Source organism: Rattus norvegicus, chromosome 2 (genome assembly GCF_036323735.1).
Source record: "Rattus norvegicus strain BN/NHsdMcwi chromosome 2, GRCr8, whole genome shotgun sequence".
Lineage (NCBI taxonomy): Eukaryota > Metazoa > Chordata > Mammalia > Rodentia > Muridae > Rattus > Rattus norvegicus.
The window spans coordinates 188,265,071-188,289,479 of NC_086020.1; the positions used below are offsets into that span (position 1 = coordinate 188,265,071).

At 46.0% G+C, this 24,409-nt stretch overlaps 1 long non-coding RNA gene across 1 annotated transcript in view; it reads left to right on the plus strand.

The window, feature by feature from the left end:
- Window positions 1-544: 544 nt before the first annotated feature.
- Window positions 545-24,409, plus strand: part of LOC120100890 (uncharacterized) — a 30,092-nt gene continuing 6,227 nt past the window's right edge. Inside the window, exon 1 of the long non-coding RNA XR_005501142.2 lies at window positions 545-760. This is a non-coding gene — a long non-coding RNA (uncharacterized LOC120100890). The remainder of the gene's footprint in view (window positions 761-24,409) is intronic.

A 24,409-nucleotide genomic window follows, 5' to 3' on the forward strand; every position in this document is an offset into this window, starting at 1 on the left:
GGCAAGGCCTTGGAAAGGGCACAGTGTTTATTAAGGCAGGTGATTCAGGTGACAGGAAATAGCTGTTGTGGGGTCAGCTGACAAGACCTTCAGCCTTTTTGTGTGGGTTTTCTCCCTTCCCACCTTTTCCAGCCCGCGGGCTCTGCTGACTGGGCATCTTCTCTACCCCACAACTGCTGCTGCTTCACGAACCCCATTCGTATCAAACTGTTCTGCCTTCTCCCAGATTTGCTGCCATCCTGTGAGGGTCTACTCCACTGCACGACATCCTTGCAGCTTCGCTTCCACAGACAAATGCTTCTTTAGATCTTGCCTTCCGACCCATGTCCCAGAGGGACAGAATCTGTTGACGAAGCTTTTCACTCTTGTGCTGGAGAGGCAGCCCTCAGGTGACAGGCCAATCCCTGGTCCAATCAGGAGCCACTCCTGGGTAAAGAACAACCTAGCCCCATTGCACAGAGCAGGGGGCTGTGGGTGGGGCAGTTTCACCTCAAAGAGGAAGTTGGGTGTGGCGGGCAGTTTGTTGACATATCCACCATAGGAGTGCCCCTGGGAGCCCTCTCTCATCTCTGACAGATAACTGTGGGGTTTACTTCTCTCACCAGACATTCCCAGCAAAGCACAGCTGAGGCGCCATTGGCTTTGTGAGTTTGGATTCCCCATCATCCATTCCTCACAAGCTTCTTTCTGGGCCTACCGTGAGTCTTCAGCCTGTACCTGTCTGGAGTTCACTTGAGGGTGGAGTCTCTCTTCTCTCTCGGTGAGTTGGTTTCTAACCGGACCACCTGACTCTTGGGTAACAGTGAGTGGTTGGATCCAACCTTGGTTCTGGATCATTCTTTCAGCTTGGAAACCAATGGTCTTACCTCTTGTCCCCTCCCATCTACTCCTGTATACTCCTCTCCAGTTTGTCATCTACCTCAGAGTACCTCCCCTTCCCAGATACTCCAGTCTTCTTTGTGAGAGATGACGTTAACAAGTAGTGAGCGGCTTCAGGGAGAGCAATTTTAGAGAAATGGTTGAGACTGTAACCGGGCAGAATCCACGTGTGGAAGTGACTTCAGTAAGCGAAAGACTACTAAAACAGCTGTAGTCAAGAATTTTGTTGTTTTGCTAAATAATTGTTTCTGGTTATTTAGTACATGATTCGGTTTCAAAAAAAATTATGAACAACCAATTATTTCTTTTTTAAGATTTAGTTTATTTGGGGCTGGGGATTTAGCTCAGTGGTAGAGCGCTTGCCTAGGAAGCGCAAGGCCCTGGGTTCGGTCCCCAGCTCCGAAAAAAAGAACCAAAAAAAAAGATTTAGTTTATTTTTACTTATGTGTACTTGTTTGTGTGTGTGTGGGGGGGTGGATTTATGCACAAGTGAAGGTTCTTGTGGAAACCAGAAGAGGATATCAGAGTCCCAGGAACTGGAGTTACAGGCGGATGTGCACCACCTGCTTTGGGTGCTGGGAACCAAACTCGGGTCCTCTGGGATACAGTAAGTGACCTTAAGAACCTCTAAAGATGGGGTTGGGGATTTAGCTCAGTGGTAGAGCGCTTACCTAGGAAGCGCAAGGCCTTGGGTTCGGTCCCCAGCTCCGAAAAAAAAGAACCAAAAAAAAAAAAAAAGAAAAAAAAAGAACCTCTAAAGATATGCTTTTATTTTACTTATTTTTTATAATTTATTTTTATTTTTTATGCATTAGTGATTTGACTGCATGTGTGAGGTATCAGAAATCCTGGAACTGGAGTTACAGACAGGTGTAAGCTGCAATGCATGCTGGGAATTGAACCTGGGTCCACTGGAAGAGCAGTCAGTGCTACTCAGAACGACCGAGCCATCTCTCCAGTCATACTTTTTATTTTTATTTTTTAAACTTATGTGCATGTGTCTGCGAGAGTGTATGTTACTTACGTGGGGGTGCATACCAGGGTCAGGAGAGGACATTAGATTCTTCAGAACAGGAGTTGCAGATGGCTGTGAGCCAATTGATACAGTGCTGGGAATGGAACTCTGGTCCTCAGAAAGAGCAGGCAGTAGTCCTAGCCACTGAGCAAACTCTGCTGCCCATAAATTATATTTGACTATTAACAGCAAATGTATAGTGTTTCACTAAGGTACTAGATAAATGACTATGATTCTAATTTTTGAACACCTACCAAGTAGAAGATCTATGCTGAGAGCCTTATAAAATTTCTACTTCTTCTGCAACACAAAGGAACCTCACACAGAGAAGGCCGGTACCCCTTTTCCTTGGGCATCAATGGGTGTCCATTGTTTTACAAGGGATTGAGAATTCTGCTGGGGGAAACCCTAGATCTTTGCTCCACTAGAGTTTTGTCAGGAGTGGGCAGGCAGAAATGTGTGAGATTTTCAAGATAGACTGGTGACTGGCAGATAGAGGGGGATCTCGCAGAGGGCACAGCATGTGGAAGAAAGAGTCTTAATGGCAAGGCCAGTCTTTGGCATTAGAAGACCATGCCTATGGCCATTCGTGTCAGGACTAAGCCATGACCCACTATGTATCTTCTCAGAGAGAAACAAAACTGCCTCTGTATAAGATGAACCGTCTTCTGCAAGTCTGCAGCTCTCTAGGGCCAGCCTCCCAAATCGTACCTGAACACGCTGTGAGGAAGGGCACTTTCCATTTTCTGCTTTGACAGGGGATGCTATCAGGCATCCCACAGGCTGCCACGGCCCCCGGTGCCCTATAGAACCAGTAACATGGACCAGCTCTGACGGCAGGAGAAGCTTCCTTACAGCATCAGCCTTCTTACAAGTCATAGCAATTGATTTCACTTAATTGTATAGTAACACTTCACACTGGTGCTGAGAGCACAGGCTGCCTTACTTCCTGTTTTTGAAACACATCATTGACCGGGGGCAGCCACAACGCTCCCTGCTCAAGCACTGATCTGGGTTTCCAACTCATGGTGGAGCTGTCATCCTGGGTCCTGCCAAGTTCACTAACCATGATGATGATAGCTCTGAGTTTAGGACACAGGTCAGGTCTGGCCACAGGACACACAGGTATGTCAAAGGGACCTCACGGTTGGCCTCACCCTGGTACCACCCACCTTAGCTTTCCACAACACTCAGCCATTTTGTGTCCTTCGATCCTTCCGATTCCTTGATTTTTACTATTTTTCTATCTATCTATCTATCTATCTATCTATCTATCTATCTATCTATCTATCTATCTATTGTGCATGCATGTTTGTGAATGAGTGTGCACGTGCATACCAAGGAACACATGGGGCAGTCAGAGAAAAATATTATCAGTTATTCATTTTCTCCTTCTGCCATATAGGACCGAGGGATGGAGCATAAGTCATCAATCTTGGTAGCAGGCATTTTTACCACTGAGCCATCTATTGTCCCGGGCAGTGTGTCTTAGTCAGGGTTCCTATTGCTGTGATGAAATGCCATGACCAAAGAGACTTGAGGAGGAAAGGATTTATTTGGCTATGTTTCCACATCACAGTTCAGCATCAAAGGCAGTCAGGACAGGAACTCAAATGGGGCAGGAACCTGAAGGGAGGAGCTGTTATACGGCATGGAGGGGTGCTGCTTACTGGCTTGTTCCTCATGGCTTGCTCAGCCTGCTTTCTTATAGAACCAAGACCACCAGCCCAGGGGTGGCCCCACCCACAATGGGCTGGGCCCTCTCCCATCAATCACTAATTAAGGAAATGCCATACAGGCTTGCCTATAGCCCAGTCTTATGGAGGCATTTTCTCAGTTGAGGCTCCCTCCTCTCTGATGACTGTAGCTTGTGTCAAGTTGACATAAAGCTGGCCAGGACACAGTTGTTGTTCTTTTCCTTATCTTATAATGTAAATACCATGGAAGGACTGTCCTGGTTTGTTTATCTTTGTGTGCCTGAGTTAATGAAGGGCACGGAGTGTTCAATATACATTAGTTAATCCGCTTCATGAGTTTCTCAAAAATATTTGGGGAGGGGGAATAAAAACTATCAGAATCTTTAATTATAGACTAAGGAAACATAGGGTTTTTATTTATGTTGTAACAACCCTGCAATGGAAATACTCTGATGTGTTTAATTTTTTTATACTAGGAAACTGAGGGATTAGAATAAAGGGGAAACTTGCCTCTGGCCCCATTGATATTAAGTTGCCCACAGCTAGGAAAACAGGTATAAGCAACAGTAGAATGTCTTCCTATAGCTGAGGCAGGAGCTAGGGAAAGCTTAACTGGTGAGGGTGAAAGGGGTGGGGGTAGCAAGCACAGTGGTGCACACATGACGATATCAGCATTTGGGATGCTGAGACAGACAGGACCATCAGGAACGTGAGGCCAGCCTAGGCAACCAAAGAAGAGCTCTTCTTCTGACACCAGTCAGGCAGTCTGCCATTTTGAGCTGAAGCTGAACATCTCCACCCCCTGGCTTTGAGAAGCTCCTCGAAGTGGATGAGGACACAAGCTTCATACTTCCTCTGGGGAGCGCATGGACAGAGACGCAGGTGTTGATGCTCTGGTGAGGACTAGAAGGGTTATGTGGTCTGATCAGTGGTGGGAACAACAGCGAGGTCTGCCCCATGGCAGAGTGTGCCTGCTGGTGAGTACGGGCATTCCTGTTATAGACTAGGGAGAGCAGGAGAGGAGAGAGATGAGCACAAGGCTGTTTGGGGAAGCATTGTGGATGCCAACCTGAGTGTCATCAACCAGGCTATTGTACAAAACAGAGGGAAGGGTGAAGTGGAAGCTTCTAGTTCTTTGGAAAGTCAGTTATGTCAAATGATGTTTTGCTGGGGCACACAGGAGAAAGGATGTCTTGCTAAAGCAGACACACGAAAGACCATTTTCTTGAAGCAGACGCAGGTGAAAGGATGTTTTAATATAGCAAACACATGAAAGGATCCATGATGAAGGAGTGAAAATATGACCCCACAGACAGTGGGAGACGAGCACTGAGCATTGGTTTGATTTGCTCCGCCTTGGGGTTCTTCACTGAGGACACGCATGTATTGGTTTGCCTTACATGGCGCTGTGGAGCTCAACTTGTGGTAATGATGACAGCATTGAGAGAAACTCAAAGAACTGCTCATAAGGTTCTCGAGGCAGCTTGTCATTTCCTTGGCCTCACCCCTCGGGCTGGTTGGCGAGCCTGGCAGTTTCTTCAGGGTTGAACTCCAGCTGCTGGTTTGTGCTTGGTGTCTGTCTGCCGAGAGGACTGGTCTGCAGCTGCTGAGCTGTATTTGGTGTTTGCTACAGGATTGAACTGCTGCCAAAGAGGACTGAGTTTGCCCCCAAAGAACTATTGCTGAACAGGTCCACTTTCCTAATAACTTTTCTCCGCCACTACCTCTGCTGAGTGGTGGGCTAGAGGAGAGGCTTATTAAAAGTAGGTTGCAAAAATATTATGCCTACAGAAGGGTATTCCTGGATTGACAGATATTACTGTGCCCCAGCAGTGGGGAACCCAGAGAGCTAGCAGAATCTGAAAGCTTTCAATATCTCTGAAGAAGAAGATGTCCACCAATGTGTTGTGAGAAAGCCTCGAAACAGAGAAGGTCAGAAGAGACTTGGTGCCGCATCACAGTCCTGTCCTGAAACTCGAGTACTGGCACGGTGCTCTGAAGAGACAACACCAAAACAAACAAACTAACAAGGAGGAGGCTGCAAAATATGGCAAACGTTTAGCCAAGAGAATAAAGGGAGGCAAAAAAAAATGTCAGGGACAGATTGTGGGGGGACACGAGCTGTCCTTGTGGGAAACTTCTACTTCTGAGGACAAAGGGAAGGGGGAGAAAAAAGGAAAGGAAAGAAAAGAGGAAGAGGGAGAAAGGCTTCTAAAAGTAACAGATAAATGATCAGAACTTGAAAGAGAGAGAGAGAAAAGAAGGGTGGTAGGGAGAAGAGACAAACATGAAAAGAGAAGAAAGATGGGGTAGGGGTGGGGGCTGGGGAAACCGCATTGGGTAAAGTTCTTGCTCAGTAAGCATGAGGAGCTGAGTTCAAATACCTACGCCCTGTCTCTCCTACAGCAGCAAATGAACCCTGTCACCCCCCAAATAAGTTGGAAGGTAGGAGGGACGACTACTGGGTGAGGTCCTGTGAATTCTACACATACATGCTGTCAAGCATGCATCCACACTCACACATGTGAACACACAAATGCACATTGTACACTTGTACACATATGCACACATCATGCAAACACAGAAGAAAAGTCAAAATCATAAACACTAATTAAAAACTTAAAAAGAAACAATACTAAAAATATTAAATATATTAATAGAAGTCCCTATAATCAAGTGAGAAAAAGACGGTGTCCTGTAAGGTAGCAAATTAAGTGAACTGAATACTGGCTTGTTGCAAACCAGGGAAGAAACAAGCAAGTCCTTGCAGCTTTGGGCAAACCTGTAATAGATTTATGCTAATATTGAACTCGTACTGGGATTTTTAGCTGCAGAACATGATAGTAAAACACCTTGTGGCAAAAAGGGCCAGAGATACGTCATAATGCAGAGAGGATTCTCAAGTGTTATTGGATGAACACATGAAGGAGCCCAGTGAAGCCTTGGGTAGGGGGCTCTCAGCTGCAGGCCCCAACGCTGTTGATGGGCGAGTTCCTGGCAATGTAAGAGATTCTGAAAAGAGGCCTATGCTGAGGAAAAGGAATTATTGTGCCCTGCAAGACGGTCTGGCTCCCTTGTCCGTCACTGCCCATCAGCTGCTATGGCAGGCTGTACTGCTGCTTTCACAGGGTCACTGGAGCAAGGAACAGGTGACGGTCCCGATCAAAGGACCACCTAGAAGGGCCATCCAGATCATCGAGGGGAAAGGAAGATGCGTGCGGTGAGCCTCGGGAGGCTGCATTCATCCCGAGTCGTTCTGGCTTACAGGAATGGGTGGCCCATGTAACTGTCCTTTCAATCAATATTTACTGACTGCTCTGTATACGCCAGGCAGTGTGCCAGGGATTGAGCTGGGTGCTGGCACTGGAAATAACAAACCATTTCCTGGTTTCTCCCCTGGAGGAAGAATTAGAGATGTGGTTTTCATTGGCCCAGGCCTGACCAATACTATGCCCGCAAGAGGACAGTAGGGTTGGATTAGAGTGGAAAGGTTTAGACAACCTTAACTTTACCTCTGAGATATGCGTTCCTTTGCTATGTGGGTGCTGGTGTGTATATGTTCGTGCATGCATGTGCGTGTGTGCATCTCTGGAGGCCAGAGACTGATACCAGGAGTCTTCCTTGATTGCTCTTCACTATTTTCTTTAAGACAGTGTCTCTCTGAATCAGAAGCCTGTTGATTCAGCTAGACCGGCTGGTTTGTAAGCCCCAGAGATTTTCCTGCCTCTGCTTCTCCAGGGCTGGATTTTAGGTGAGCGTCACACCTCAAAGTATTTTTACCTGGGCGCTGGGCATCGTATTGAAGTCCTCATATTTATACTGAGCCATCTCCCCAGCTTGTTGGATTTATTTTTCTATTCTCTCTTTTTTTTCGGAGCTGGGGACCGAACTCAGGGCCTTGCGCATGCTAGGCAAGCGCTCTACCACTGAGTTAAATCCCCAACCCCTTATTTTTCTATTCTCAACCAAGTATCATTTATATTTGATAAATTATCTGTTTTATAAATATTTTCTACAAATAGAGTTACGGCATGGGCTGATGTGGTAACTTGATTTTCATCTCTCAAAGTCATAGTGTATCGAAAAGAACTTGACCTAAGAAGCAAATTTTGAGTCACCGAGGAGAAGCAGCCACAGAAGAGGGAAGAGCTCGGTCCACTTCCACATTATCACATCATCTCTGTGAGGAAGCCATCTTGCAAGATGAGACCTCTGCATCATTGCCAGGGGAGGGATCAGGCAGGCAGCTGAGTGTGCAGGGAGGATCCCATCCCTACCCCTCTAAACTGCAGTGCTTAGCGGCTAACTCAGAAGCGTGTTTCCTTTCTGGGTCATGGTGCGTGCCCCATTGACCCAGCACAAATAGGAATGCCGAGTCACTCCTGCTCTCTCTGGCAAAAAGTCCCTCTCTCTGATTGAAAGTGAATCCAGGAAGCAGAGCTGATATAATCAATAGCCCTGGGCCCTTGACTTACTGAGTGGAATAGAGGCGAATCCTCAAAGGAGCATTGCCATTCAGAAACTGTTTTTCTCAGTAACGACTTAGGTAGTTAAGAGTCAATGACATGGAGCTCTCCCCACTACAACTGCTCAAATTAAAACCTATGTTACACCAGGAGGAAGAATGGGAGAATGAACGAGTCCTGGAGGAAGAGGAAAAATTCACCTTTACACAAACCAAATTTGCCTATATGATAACAAACACTGTTTCCCGTTGGAAAAATGTCAACCTCTGCCTTAAAGTAAACTATGGGGATCCCAGGAGATATATTTTAGGATTCACTTAAAAGCTTTACAGATCTGTCCCCTCCATTCAGTGGAAGTCCTATTCCCAGAAAGAATGCAGAGAATTTCATGGCTACAAAGAATCTCAAAGCAGGGCTGTTGTGAGTCAGTGTTAACACTAGTAACTGCTCCTGTATGCCAGGCATTTTGTAATCCCTTTACATGCATTAATCTGTTTCCTGCTCAACCAAGTCTATGAAACAGGTGTTGCCACTGTCTCCATTTCACAGGGGAGGAAACTGAGGCCACAGATTCTCTAAGAACTGATAGGTAAGGAACGAGAGTTGGGATTCACACCCAGGCGGTCAGGCTTGCAGACACACACTGCAGGCTCACCCTGGCGGGGTGAGCTTGGTCTGCATTCTCGGAGCAAATGGTTTACTAAAACAGCACTTAGATCTGTTTATGTGTTTGGCACCCCTCTATTGGATGATTATGTATTGCCACTGGAACTTGTTAGGTTTGTTTCTAAAACTGACAAGTTTAGTTTAAAACATGATTCGTCTTTTTTCTGCTCCATTTCTCCACAGGCTGCAGTTGTTTGCCTAGTACCCTTTCGAGAACACAAGCGAAGTAGAGCTGTGTTTGTAAAGATGCATGACTCCTCATTCAAAAGCTTTGTTTTTTCTTTAATTAAAAATATTAATTATTGTATTTATTTGTGTCTACCTCTCTCTCTCTTTGTCTCTCTCTCTCTCTCTCTCTCTCTCTCTCTCTCTCTGTGTGTGTGTGTGTGTGTGTGCAAGTAAGCGAGCAAGCATGAGGTCCTAGGTGCTAGCAGTGCCCAGATGAGGACATCAGATCCCCTGGAGCTGGGGTTGCCAGTGGTTGTGAGCTGCCCGACATGAATACTGGTGTTAAAACTTGGGTCCCCTCCAATAGCCCTAAGTGCTCTTACTACTGAGCCATGTCTCCAGCCCAAAGAACTTGTTTTTAGCAAGAGTGAGTTACATAGTGCAAAGGCAACCCACAGTCAGTGCCACCAGGAGTGGTCCACACCGATTGTGGGCACCAGAACCTTCCTAAATAGCAAACGTGGATCTTTCCTTTACTGTTATTTTTTTAAAGTCAATATACAATTCCCTCTATTCTTCCAAGGACTGATAGAACAGTGGCTTTTGCACACTCAGAACCACTAGGGGAAGATCAGACAAAAGAAGTAGATGAGAGAACACTGAGACATTCATGGCCATAGCATTCATGCATAGAATCCTAGCAGTAGGGAAGGAGGACGGAGGGTAGAAAGTTCAAGGCCAGCCTCTCTGTACAGTGAGTTTGGGGCCAGCCTGATTACACAAGACCTTGTCTCAAACAAACAAATCACACACACACACACACACACACACACACACACACACACACACACAATCTCTTATTAATTTGCGATGCTCTACAACCTTTTAGTGACTTTTGGGGCATTTTGCCCCACTTCTCCAGGGTCTAAAAGAGGGAAGAGAAACTCATTTCATTGTCATTATATTTTGTCACTATGTCTGGCTAGTGGTATGCTGGGGACTGCACCTGGGGTCCGTGCACCTAGGCTGCTCGCCCTGTGACAACGGAGCTCTATTAGTTTATTTTGTACAGTGCGAATACTTTTTGTAATCTTCAGCCTTGGCTGACAAGGAAACAGGCCAAGCATCAGCCTATAGGTGGAAGGTTTTCCTGAGAATACTATTTTGTCTTTTCTTATCTCTGAGAAGCCAGAATGATATTCCAGCACTTGTGCTTGGTTAACATTTTGTTGTGAATTTTGGAATGAACTATAGGAGTTTTATTTAGAACTGTATCATAGTGACATGGTTAGGAAACTCTTGATTCTTAGTTATTATCTTTTAAAATATATTTCATCACTGTGTGTGTGTGTGTGTGTGTGTGTGTGTGTGTGTGTGTGTGTGTGTGTGTGTAGAGGTCAGATCAGAGAGAAACTTGTGGGTTCCCAGAATAGAAGTCAGGTGGTCAGACTTGGTAGCAAGGGCCTCTCTCCACTGAGCCACATGCACCCCCATCAGTAACCTTATTCCCCCACCTTTCTTTCTTTTCTATTATTTTGTTTCATTTTTGCTTTGAGAGTCATTAGCGCCCAGGCCTCAAAAATCACTATGTTGCCAGCATAACCTTGAACTCCAGGCCTCAAATTCACTATGTAGCCAAGGATAACCTTGAACTCCTCCCCTTTTTTTCAGCCTCCACCTCCCAAGAGCTGGGAACAGGCATGCGCCCTCCAGGCCTAGCTCCTTGAATATGTGGCTTAGTAGGTGAAATCTAGGTGCTTTTGATGGCATTAGAGGTAACTGCCTATGTAACAACAGGGACCTGCACTTTTATTCAAGTCTAGGTTGCCAGGGAGAAGGGAGCTGCCTCTGTGGGAAGGACCCCTACATTACTCCTCTTGTTTCTTTAGCTGATACTCTAGAGCCAAACACTCTATTCCTTACTCTCCAGAATGAAAGGTCTGAGAAAGAGCCGAGGCCTAGCTAAGTCAAAGCCCAATGGGCCACTGCATGGCAACCCAACCAGTGCCACTGGAGCCTCAGAGAGGTAAGCAAGCAAAGAGGGAGAGGTTGTGGAGTGGAGGAGTATGCATGCGTGTGTGTGTGTGTGTGTGTGTGTGTGTGTGTGTGTGTGTGTGTGTATGCGTGCGCACACACGCGATGCACATGTATGTCTGTTTCTTTCTTTTCCTGCCCTCCTAAGAAGTAAACAGGTCTCCCTCCTCCCTCGCTCCCTTCCTGATTTAAGGGAAGTTCATTCCAGTGGATGCATCTTCACATCGCTGTGGCTGGTTTACTAGAGAATTCTACGCTGGCACAAAATTAGCTGCTTTGTTTCTCAGTAAAAAGAAACCCAGGGGCATAGTTTATTATGAAAATATGGTGCAAGTGAAACTTCTCTTCATGGTCTTTTTTTGGGGGGGGTAAATATAGCTCTCATTTAAGGAATTAGACAGCTAGACACATGAGCTCAGTAATAGAGAGTGACTAGTATTCCTCAAGACAAAGCTAACAAGTCATGGCATGCTAAAAGTTGAAAAGAAACATCTCTAACAAGTTAGATGTGAAAAATTTTATCCCAACATCGATGGAGATCAATTATGACAGAGAAATAAACTAAGAAAATGTATTATTTTGACTAAGAAAAACAAACTGTGGAAAAGCAGAGAATCATTGCTGTAGTGTGTATGGTGGCCTGTGGCTGTAATCTAGTGCTCTGTAAGATGAGATGCATTAAGTCCCAGGCTAGCCTGCTTACATAGTAGGGTCCTATCCCCAAACAAATAAATTGTCCCGTCAGTGGAAAAAGAATTAAGGTGTCTTTTAGTTTTGCTAGGTGTGATGGTGCACACCTTTAATCCCAGTGCTCAGCAGGCAGAAGTAGGTGGAACTCTGTGAGTCTCAGCTAGCCTGGTCTACACAGAGAATTCCAGGACAGCCAGGGCTACATAATGAGACTCTGTTCAAATTAAATTTTTTTTCTTTTTTACTTTTGCCTGTGTGTCCGTGTGTGTGTGTGTGTGTGTGTGTGTGTGTGTGTGTGAGAGAGAGAGAGAGTCTGTGTGTGTGTGTGTGTGAGAGAGAGAGTCTGTGTGTGTATGTACATGTGTGTGTGAGAGAGAGAGAGTCTGTGTGTGTATGTGTGTGTGTGAGAGAGAGAGAGAGTCTGTGTGTGTGAGAGAGAGAGAGAGAGAAAGAGAGAGTCTGTATGTGTGTGTGTGTGTGTGTGAGAGAGAGTGAGTGTGTGTGTGTGTGTGTGTGTGTGTGTGTGTGTGTGTGTGCATGGTGATCACACACATGTGGCTATGAAAACCAGAAAAGAGTACCAGTTTCCTTGGTGCTGGTGTTTTGGACAGCTTTGAGCTGCCCAACATGGGTGCTAGGAACTAAGCTCTGGTCCTCTACGTCAGTAGCAATGGCTGTTAAACACTGAGCCATCTCTCTAGTTCCGCGTCTAGTTTTTACGACAGGGCCTAACATAGGCTAAGGTGGCCTTGAACTCACTACATAGCCGAGGGTGGTCTTAAATTTCAGATCCTCCTGCCTGCAGTCTGGGTACTGTGATCACAGGTGTATGTGCTCATAACTGGTTTGTGTGGTGCCGGGACTTGAAGCCAAGTCTGGGCAAACATTCTGCCAAGTGGGTCACCCTATCCGCAAAGGGTGTTTCTCAAGGGGAGGGGTCTCATTAACGTAAAAGCCAAATAGCTCCGAAGTTAAGAGAAATATTTGCCTCTTTTTGGCCACAGTAGTAGGTCTGATGTGAGATTTTATATTATGGTGATTAGGCTAGTAATATGTCTATGACTCAGAAATATCAGAGCATATTCCATGAAATCAACTGCAGGCAAAAAAAACAAAAACAAACAACAACAACAAAAAACAAAATTTAAGAGAAAACACCCTACGTATGGCAGCTCATGGAGAGTCTTACATAGCTTTATGTACTCTGAAGAGCTGGTGAAGACAGAACTAAGCTCAGGGGAACATCACACTTGGTGTCTCTCTCAAGCCCATGGTGTTCTCTACATGTACGGGCCTTACTAGTTCCAAACACATGGTAACAGGATTCAGAGTTCTATTTGTTTCCTTTAAAAAGGAAGAAACCTCAGAGGACACAGCTCTTTATCGGACAGCAGGCAGAGATTAGCCAGGGTCACTGCCCACCACTCAAAAGACAATCTGTGCAGTGGTTCTCAACCTTCCTGATGCTGTGACCCTTTAATACAGTTAAATACAGTCCTCATGTTGAGACGACCCCCAACCATAAAGTTATCTTTGTTGCTACTTCATAACTGTAATTTCGCTACTGTTATGAATCGTATTGTAAATATTGGTGTTTCCCCATGGTTTCAAGGGACCACTGTGAAAGGGTTGTTCCGGCCCCCAAAGGGTTGAGACCCAAAGGTTGAGAACCGCTGGCTGAGGCAATGTTTGATTTCTTTCAGCCTGCGCTTCATGCTACACTAATTTCTTGACACCTCTCTTAACTGTTGTTTATATTGCCAATGTTGACTGCAAACTTTCAAAAAAAAAAAATAGGGAACCTCCCTTATATAATCACAGAGTGTTAGAGCAAAAGAGAACTGAAAAATGACTTTGTATGGACCACCATTTTAAAGATGAAGAAACAGAAGTGCAGAGTGATTCCCTGATGCCTCATGGAGAGAGGGCACAGCGAGCCTGGAGCACCAAGCCTGGAGCACCGTCTCCTCACTCAGACCCACTCAGCACAAAGCCTACCTCTCACTGACCAGCGAATGAGCAAGTGAGAAGCTGAGGCACTAGAAATGAGTGTCACCCAGCACTTGACACCAGGGAGCTACCAATCGAGGAGAGAAAATAGATGTGAACACCGTGCCTCAAGCTGCCGTTGCTCTCTGTGCCGAGTTGGTGAAATGATTCCCCTAGAAACACCGATCGCCCTGTATTAGTGCCGGCTTAAAACCCAACACAGGCTCCGTGAAGCCTGTAAAGTGAAACAGCCTTGCCAACTTCGCGTCTGTGCTGATGCCCAAGCCCTAGGCACGACTTGCTTTTTCTGACTTAGCATGCTTTGCCATTCCACTGGGTCTTGGTTCACATTGTCCTCGGCCTGCTCTGGCTTCTTCTGTCACCCTCTAGGAAGGTTGTGTCCTTTGTAACAGTAGCCCTGCATCTCCCTGCTTCCTCTTGACAGCTGAATTGACTTTCTTTCACTTCTTTTAGTCTTCAGCGTATTCCGCCCATGCTTCTAGAGCTAGCACTTCTTGGAACACTGACGTTTTTAAAATACATACGCATATCTACTATTTACACTGCCGTCTTCCTCTACCATCCGAATGGAAGACCTTTGAGGCCAAGGTCACTTTTTGGTGCCCCTGGACTCTAACTCAGTGCCTGGCTCACAGAACCTCTGTTGAATGAATCACCCATAGACATCACTGAAAGGTTGCACAGATGCTGTAAATAATGTAGTGGCCGGTGCTTGGAGTGCAGGAGTCGTCCCTGAAGTGTAAGTGTGGGCTTCAACTGGTGAGCCCCAGTTGCTCTTTGGACTAGAGGGCAAGGGTTGATTGCAAGAAAGGCTCAGGGGGGCTGGCTCTGAGAAAAGATAGCATGTTTGGGAAATGTTGAGATTCCCAAGAGGCTGCATCTTGGTGATTTTTACTGATGCTATTGTTAAACTGAGGGTGGTTACAGAGTCTAGTCAGGTCCTGGGTGGGAAAAAAAAAGCCTGATAGTGTTTTTAAGAAAGGGGAGATGTTTTGAAGATGTGTTAAGGAAGGGGTAGCATTGTCTCTGAATGCCAGCACAGCCTATGAGGGGATGGGTGCTGGGGAACAAGCATAGTGGCGACAGACCGTGATGGCGACTGGCTGAAGATGAGGCGTGGTGGGAAACAAGGGGTCAAGAGTGACTCCAAGAGTTTATCCTAGTGTTTACGCAAATGGTGTTGTCCTGATATAGAATGCATGAGGAACATTCCATGTGGGGCTGCGGAAGCCACAGAAAAGGGTTTGTTCGCAGAGGACAGCTGGATACTAGTGATGAGGGCTGAACTAACGTCCCAGAAGAGCTATAATATAAGGCCATGATGGTACTTATTGGGGCTGGAGGGAGTCCAGCACAGGGCAGCCCTGGAGTTAGCCAGTGAACCGGAGACAATGGCTCCCTCTCTTTCCTCATCCATCCGGCACAGCCTGAGGTTGATTTGAAACTGTGATTTATGCTCAATAGCTTCATCTAATTAGGGCTGGCAAAACTGAGATGGTCGGACTGACTCTCTTGAAAGAACTTGGTAAAGAATTCAGCATCTTAAAAAAAAAAGAAAGAAAAAGAGAACCGAGGGTCTCACATTAATCTTAATATTCATTTGTGTGAGTTGAGAGGAGGATAAGGAAGCAGCTGATGAAAGAAATGGAAGAACAGGAAGTATCCATTCTTTGAAAACAGATGATCTGTCAAACATCCTTCTGCCTGCAATAGCCCAAGGTCTATTTACAGGAATAGTACCAACCACTGGGCCAATGTAGTCTTTAGTGGGCTAGCAAAAACAAAGCCAAACCCCAAACACCAACTAGCATATAATTAGACACACACACACACACACACACACACACACACACACACACACACACACGAATATAGGAGTATATGCCTATATATCTCTAATTCCCTTTAAACTATCCCAGTAAGAGAATAAAGGATAATTGTGAGGACCCAAACACATGATCTGTGAAGGCTGCTTAAACTGAGAGTAAGCACTAAGAAACTTTAGAGTATAAACCAAGATATTGTGTCAGACAGGCAGCAGGGGCTTATGTCATTAGACTGGGTGTGGGCCAGTTTGAGTGTTGTGAAATTCACATATGAGTCACATGTGGTATGACCTGTACACAAGTCCTGTGCAGGACACTTAAGTGAGTTTGAAAAAAAATCAGAAAAATATATATATTATAAATTTAAACTCCATAGCTATGTGGGCAATATTGCTTCAGTTCTCACTTGTAACCTGAGAACTCTTATTGCTAATCTGGGATGAGGAAGTGGACAGGGAGCCTGAGGACACGCCCAAAGTTGTACAAATCAAGTGAAAAGAAACTGGATGTTACTACAGAAGATGCCCATTCAAGATGGAACGACCCTGAGTTGCCCTGGACACTCTAGATTCAATTTCAGCTACTTTATTCCTGTCAGTGTTTCATTCTTGGGAGTCACTAGCGTCTCCCAAGCTGTAAGTGCTAAACAATATCTGTGGGCATTGAGTGAGCTGTTCTAACGACAAGGCAGGGACTGCAGTGAGGGTGGCAAAGCTGAGACTTTGGAAAGCCTAGGAGATGTTAACAGGCCAGGGAGCTTACTGTCTCAGTGAATGTAGAAATGGAGGTTGCGAGCCTGGAGTTGAGAATACTGGTGTTCACTTATAATTCCTGCACTTGGGAGCCCCATAGAGGGCGAGCATAAGTTCTAGGCCAACCTAAACTACGCAGCAAGGTCCTTGTCACAAACAAGCAAACAAATGGATCTGGGATGCATTTGGTGGAATCTCCTCTTTCCTCCATTCAGTTAGTTAGACAGCAAAGTCATCCAAAAGCCCGACCAGAAATCTTGGGTCACCCTGGACTCTTTTCTTTTTCCTTGTCCCCAGTATTCTGTCACTCTCTGGGCCCTAAGTCTCATTATTCTGACTTTTTCTTTGCTCACACTGTGGCCCTTGCACAGGACTTTTGCAACTACTTCCTAAATAGTCACCCCACCCCGGGCTCTTCCCCATTCTCTTTCTTTCAAAATTGAAGGTCTAGTACCTTACTTTTCTGTTCGAGACCGTAAAACAGCTCTCAGTTTCACTTCTAAGCTGAAACAACGTCTTAGCTGCACCTATGGCCGTTCATGGCAGCTTGTTGCACAGCTCCTGTATGGTCAAAAGTTTGTTTACAGTCTCCTTGTTTACTCTTTGCTTGCTGACCCTTGACCTTGGCAACACCCTAGTATTCTGAAATCACCCCGGGGATGTGGCACGCTACCCCAGGCCTCTGTGCCCTGGCGTCTGCCATTCTTTGTGCCCACGGTGCCCTTCCCTCTCACATCTGGCTGGCCTGGCCACCTCTATGAGATTTCTATTTCTGCTATTGTGGATTAATACAGTCTTGGTGGCTAGAAAGTAGTCAAGCATCTTGTTCTTTGGCGATTAGAAGCAGGAAAAGGAGACTGACTGGGTTGAAGTCCAGGCCTCAGCGAAACCACTCATCCTCCAGAACTCATGCAGAAAATCTGCTGCTCACCATTTCCCTGTTTTAGTGAGAGACTGCCCCAACTCTGCCTTTTTCTAAATAGTTGTATAACCCCACGGCTCTTCCCCTCTCATTCCTGCCTCTTTTAAAAAACAAAAACAAAAACAAAAGACCCCATCAGGCCCACATAAATAGTCTAAGCTTCCAATCTGCCTTGGATTTGTCACATCTGAAGAGTCCCCAGGGCCCAGTGACCTTACATTTACAGATTTAGGGTGGAGACTTGTTTGGAAAACCATTCCCTAAACATCCAACCCCAAGGGCTCTGAAGCCTCAACTGGACTGCTTCGGCAGCAAGCTCTCTGGCTGTGCCTCCTCGAAGCCGGTCACATGTGTGCCATCACGGTCCGCTTGCCATGGGCACTTGCCTTGAAAGCAGATCCTGTTTCTAGACTGCTCTGGCTTCCTGAGGTACAGCTTATTTGTCTTCATCCCCCCTGCCCTACCTAGTTTATTACAACATACACGAAGGGCGAGCTAATTTTATTTGTCAGAAGTCAAAGTGCCAGGCACCGGGATGATTCATTTTGGTGTTACTTTGGCATGAAGATTTAGTTAATGACTGAAGCTGTAATAGCTTTAGTGCAGGCCTTTAATGAAGCATGAAGGTGGCAGAAGCAGGTGGATCTCTGTGAGTTTAAGGCCAGCCTGGTCTACAGAGGGAGTTTCAGGTCAACCAGGGCTAAATAGTAAGTCCCTGTCTCTAAGTAAGTAAATAAATAAACAAACAAATAAATAAGAACTAGTGATGAAGCTCTTTCCCTCTTACAGACCCTTTGCAATCTCCTCACGGCAGAATCGATGACTTTCTCCTTTGAGTCACAAAGGCATCACATATATGTCTACATTACATGCTTTCCATTGAGTTTTGCTTTGCTACATTGTATCTGTTCCTGCTTGTTTAAGACAAGCCAAGCGCTCAGCATTGTTTAGTAAATGACACTGTGCTTATACACAGAGGAGCATGGAGGGCAACAGAAAAAAAAAAGAGCCAAAGATCATAAGGGCACCTTCAGTGACCAGCAAGGAGGAAGGGAGAGACGGAGGAGACACTTGCAGAGAGTTTAGAAGACTCTAGGGGCTGGGGATTTAGCTCAGTGGTAGAGCGCTTACCTAGGAAGCGCAAGGCCCTGGGTTCGGTCCCCAGCTCCGAAAAAAAAGAACCAAAAAAAAAAAAAAAAAAAAAAAAGAAGACTCTAGAACACAGAGCGGTGCTGGCTGGAGTTAGTAGTTACTCGATGACCAGAGAGCGAATGGGTCCAAACCCACCACCAAGCTCTAGAATTAGGCAGTTAACAAGAAAGGCCCCTGGATCTGACCAGAAAGCAATCCTAGGGTTGCAGGAAGCATAGCTTTGGGAAGGCTCCCTCTGATCCTTGGGTCTACTTCTGGTTTTGAATATATTACTCAAATAAAAGGAAAACCAAGTTCACAGGGGGTCATGGTGCTTGAGTGCCTGGTGATGCTGACCGGAGTCACCTCTATGTTGGGGTGGAAGGTTTGGTTCTTTTGTGAGATACAGAGGGGCTCAAAGTACTGGGAGGTAGGAACAGCTCTTGGTGAGACCCCCTTTGATAAGCTGAGACTTTAGTTATGGAGCACAGTCTGGCTGCCGTACTCCTTAGCATCAAAAACAACATACTAGAGCCTAGCTTCAGAATTAAGAGCAATTCTCTTCTGCGGGACGTTTTTAGGATGGGGTGAGATCGTTCTCTGCTCCAAAGGATGAATGTTCTCCCCTGCCAGCCTTGAACTTGTTTCTTCTATCTTTCATTAACGCTGTCTTCAGCCTCATATTTAACCTATGCTCTGCCTGGCTAAGCTGTCTGTCACGACCCTCACAGCCTTACCCACACAAACTCCTATAGCTGCCATTCTCTTGGATTTTTGCCTCAAAGAACTTTGCCTATCATATGTTTCTATCATTTGCACATGTAGTACCATAGACTACAGATATCAGCTATGTGAGGTATTCCCCACAGGAGTGAGGATGGTTCCTGAGGAATAAAATAATTGAAAATTTATATAAAGTTCATGTACACGTGAATTCACATAGACCACCAGCTAATACACCGGTGGAAAGCTGATCCTATACTCCAGTGTGCTTCAGAGGTCCGAGAACAGGGAACACTGCCCACTACGGTGTGGGAAGACACGTGTCCCAGCTCCAGAAGAGAACACTCACCCTTCCCCCACCTGCGTGTTTTACTGGAGTCTTTGCTGGCTTTATGATGTGGTGGGTGCAATCCGAGAGCACCAAAGTCATTGTAGTGTTCCTGAAATGCAGACACACTCTAATTCAGTGTGTTACCCAATTTCTGGGCAATCCTTAGCCCAGTACCATTGATGTCCAAAATCAAACTCCCCAAAGTAGTATTAAAATTTCATGGATCAGAGAAAAATAAATCTAAAAAGTTCCTAAGAGGAACTATAAAGAAAAGATGATGGATACTGGGTAAGTGAGGAGGGTGCGGTTCAAGCTACAAGAAGAGCATGGGAGAGCACTTTAGGCGGAAAGGGGGCAGCCATTTTGTCCTAGATGGATGAAAAGCAGCTCTGGAGAGATTCTAAAGCAGCTGTGAGCACTTAGGTGCAATTAGCTAGCTGCCTCTTAGTTTAGCCTCAATGTTTGTTTCCTGCAGAAAGAGTACCAGTGTCTTCTCCTCCTCTTCTTCTTCCTCTTCCTCCTCCCCCTCCTCCTCCTCCTCTTCCCCCTCCTCCTCCTCCTCCCCCTCCCCCTCTTCCTCCTCTTCTTCCTCCTCCTCCCCCTCCCCCTCCTCCTCCTCCCCCTCCTCCTCCTCTTCTTCCTCCTCCTCCCCCTCCCCCCTCCTCCTCCTCCTCCTCCCCCTCCCCCTCCTCCCCCTCCCCCTCCTCCTCCTCACCCTCCTCCTCCTCTTCTTCCTCCTCCTCCCCCTCCCCCCTCCTCCTCCTCCTCCTCCCTCTCCCTCCTCCTCCTCCTCCTCCCTCTCCCCCTCCTCCTCCTCCCCCTCCTCCTCCCCCTCCCCCTCCTCCTCCTCTTCTTCCTCCTCCTCCCCCTCCTCCTCCTCTTCTTCCTCCTCCTCCCCCTCCCCCCTCCTCCTCCTCCTCCTCCACCTCCCCCTCCTCCTCCCCCTCCCCCTCCTCCTCCTCTTCTTCCTCCTCCTCCCCCTCCCCCTCCTCCTCCTCCCCCCCTCCTCCTCCTCCTCCCCCTCCTCCTCCCCTCCCCCTCCCCTCCCCCTCCCCCTCCTCTTCTTCCTCCTCTTCCTCCTCTTCTTCTTCCTCCTCTTCCTCCTCCTCTTCTTCCTCCTCCTCCCCCTCCTCCTCCCCCTCCTCCTCCTCCTCCCCCTCCTCCTCCTCCCCCTCCCCCTCCCCCCTTCTTTCTTTTGGTTTAGCAGTCTTAACTCTTCTGCTGTTTGACAATCCGGTGCTTCAGGCTCCCAGGTATTGGGCAGCATGAAACCATCACAGCTCCATTTGGGTCCAGGCAGCTGCCTACTTTCCTCTTCTGCTTCAGCAGCTTTTATGCTGATTACACACCTGCAGCTAACTCCTCCCCCATGTTTTGCAACCCGAGACAAGAAAAACAGTGCCCAGATTGTGTTTGTGGAAGCTTCTTTCGTGGCATCCTTTCAACGGGTTGGGCAATTTAAATGATGCAGTCCTCTTGTGACTAACTCATTACCACGCTTGAGGGAAACCTGAACATCCTTAACCTACTTCTGAAACCAGAGGCAAGAAAATTATAGAAGAGGGAATAATCCGAGGGGAATGTGCTACCTTTGAATGATAGACGCTAGAAGTTCCTTAGCTGAGGCCAGGGCAACATAATAGACAAGAGAGCCTGAGCCCAACAGTCGTTTGTCTACTAGTTCCTCCAGCCTGTGACTTCTTTGACTTTGGAATCCTTGCATGTCTGTTCATCAATCGCACACGGGATGGGCTCATCTTTGATACTTGACTCCTGTCATTTCTTTCTCTCCTAGTCTGAGTGTTGAAGTCGGGGCGATGTTAGGCACAAAGCTAAAGAGGGAAGATGAATGAGCCGCTATGTCCACTTAGAGCCCGCAGCCAAGTCTGGGCGGCTTATCCACGGTAGATCTTGCTTGCTTTCAGTTTTATGTTGACTTTATCACCCACTCTTGTGTGCTGAACTCTAGGACGGATGCTATCTTCAGTTCTGTGTGCTCATAGTGCCCAGGCTAGAAGCAGAGCAAAGAAATACTCAAGGAGATCTACGTTTAGGTGCCATGCCAGGTTGATTTGGGAAAAAAAAATAGTTCTTTTAGGGGATCTGACGTCGCTTTAGAAATCAACAGCATTTATATCTTGCTAAAGTAGTTGGAAATGTAGATAGAGCTTTATTCTTCTTTCCTGCTCATACTTGGCACACTTGAGAGAGGGTGAGGAAGAGGGAGGATTTTAAAAGCATTATTCTTAAGTAAGGTGCAAATGAGGTATGGATATTTGACTTTAGGGTTCACAGATTTATCTCTATCCAACTCAGAGGGGCCATGACTACGGGACGTAGAGACAAGGATAGGTGGGGAGCCATTAGACAGTTCTTTCAATTCCAGGTCATTTGTACATTTTAATATCCTTTTAAAGTCTTATAGATTCTTACAACATTAAACATATCTATCCAATTCAATAAAGTGGGTACTTGTGGGCTGCCCTGGCAAACGGGACATGTGGCTTTTAATCCTTGGTGACACATTGGCTGATGTTGCCATTTTCAGTCTTCCTAGTTCTCCAAGATGTCTTGAGTGATAGAAAGCAGACAAGCTGTAGAATCATTGCAGTATAAGTCTGTAAGTCCAAGCTTCACCTCTACTTTATGTTAGCCTTAGTCCTTGAATAAATCATTTACCTTCTTTAAGTCCCCATGTCTTTTATTGAAAGTAAAGATATCGTTCTGAAAGAACACAATGAGATTATGTATTTGAAACATCTATGAATGGCTGCTCTGCAGGAAAGTCAGAAAACATGAGGTGAGCTCATTGGCTAGCCATGTTTTCTAACCTCACAGGTTCACCAGAGAGAACTCCAGCCAGCCACACGGTAACTCAAGTTCCTTTGGTCTCTGTAGTATCTGGCCAATACAGAAGTCAACAGAAGCATGGGTAGGGCAGGGAGGGAGGTGAGAGAGAGAGGGAGAGTTAAGGAAAAGGGCAGTAGACAGAATCTGTTTTTCCTCTAGGCAGAGACTTTCCTGGCACTCCTTCAGTGGTGGAATATGATGGCTGCCTGCTGCAGTGTGTGCACCAAGCCAGGCTACCAAAGTCTTTTCCATCCACTCTCCACACATGTTGTTCCTTAGCCCTGGGTAACTGTCCCTGCAAGTATTTTGCCAAAGCAAGAAATCGAGATGCATAATCAACTGCTCAGTTCACAGAGTTGACAAGCCACTGTGTCATCAAAGAAAGAGAGAGTCATATGAAGCAAAAGAGAGGCTGTGTCTCCACCTTTTAGTCAGGGAGTTGGGTGTCTATGAGGTGGCAAAAGAGACTAGACTTATGTAAATCTCAGCATATCCGTACTGTTGTTAGGTGAAATGTAGTATGTAAAGGCCAGCTATGGAGGAGCTCAGGAAGGGAGCCATGAGGCTAAGGAATGCTTCACAAGAAGTTAAACTAGACCTTGAGCCAGGATTCCACAGGTGAGGGGATGAAAGGCAGGGAGAGGAAGGAAGAAAGGCATTTTGGGCGAAGAAAGTATATACGTAGAGGTCAGGAGAATCTAAGTTCACAGCCTGTCTTGGGAGTTCCTGGTAACATGATGGATGGCACCAGGACACAGTTTGTGTGCTATAGGACAGCAGCAAGAAAGGAATGAGCATGATTGGAGGTCAAGGGGCTGCTCTGCCAGTCCATGGTGTTGGGATATGAATGTGGAGGGTGGTGGATTTTAAGTTCGGAGTCATAAAGTACACTTGTGTTTTGGGAAGTCTTGTGGGATTAGTGTATCAGTAAATTGACCAAATGTGAGACTGGCACCCAGGGACTACTAGGCTCAGTGAGGTTGTTGGTGCTGTTAAGTTGTAATGCTGTAAACAAATCAAGAGGGGTAAGGGTGGAGAATCTGTTGTATTTTCATCCAAACAATTTCAACAAAATGGAGATAACTAAAGGTTCTAGATGAGGAGCCCTCGTGCCTCCCATCACATCCCAATCTAGATGAACTGCAAATTACCTGGGTCACCAAGAACTGTGACTTGATGTTCTCATACACCTTCTGGTAGTGCTGATGTATACTGAAAGTTGAGGACCACTGGTCTAAGTAAATCTGAATCCCTTCTCTTTGCATTCTTTAGGAAGGATCCAGTTCTTAAGACCAAGGCCTTTGGTATCTGCTTCTATGAGACACAACACACATCTCTACTCACCCCCGATAGAGAACCCATAACATTCCAAAGTACAGATACAGCCAAAGTAAAACTTGGGGAATCATTGAGTTTTATTGGGGTTACTTACAGAAATATGGACAAGGGTTTACTTATGGGAACATGAATGACTCAAAGACAGCTGTATCACTAAGACAGTTCAAAAAACTGGGAACCTGGAGCACACAGCACAGCCTACAAGAAGCTCAACAGGTTGGACAGTGTCCTTTTCAAGTACCTCAGTTGATCCAAACTTACTCACTTAGGCAGCTCAGCTGATTTCTGTTTCTTCTTGGCAGATGGTCTGGTCTGAGAGTCTTCTTTGAAGCTTGACTTTGCTATCTTAGACTGGATTCTCAGTTTTTATTGTTCACTCTGTCAGGGAGGGGCCTAGTGAATCTGGTCAGTTTCAGGAGCTTCCTGGAGCTATTTTGTTTACCTTTCTCCTTAGTGGGCTTCCCTGAAGATGGAATGTTTCAATCTCAGAGGAAACTATCACCTAACAAGTCTTTCCCTTTTTAATTAGATACCCACTGACTCAGTATACCATAAACACCAAAATCTTTGTTTGATGCCACCGCTACAGGACTCCATGCAAGTTCCTTTGGATCTTGTTTTCCATACATTCCCATTATGATACCTCTTTTAATTTTGTTGGATTGTTTTTGATGTACTACCCATCCTCCCAAGTAACTAGAAGCTTCTCAGGAACAGAAACTGCTTTGTCCATCTCTATTTCAAAATTACTTTTACATGATAGATACTTGCTACATGTAGGAGAGTGAAGCTATCATGGGTTGGGCATTATCAAGGAATAAACTGCCCCTTTAAGAAGGTTGGGTTGAGTCAGGTGGTAGTGTCGCATGCCTTTAATTCCAACATTTGGGAAGCATAGGCAGACAGATCAG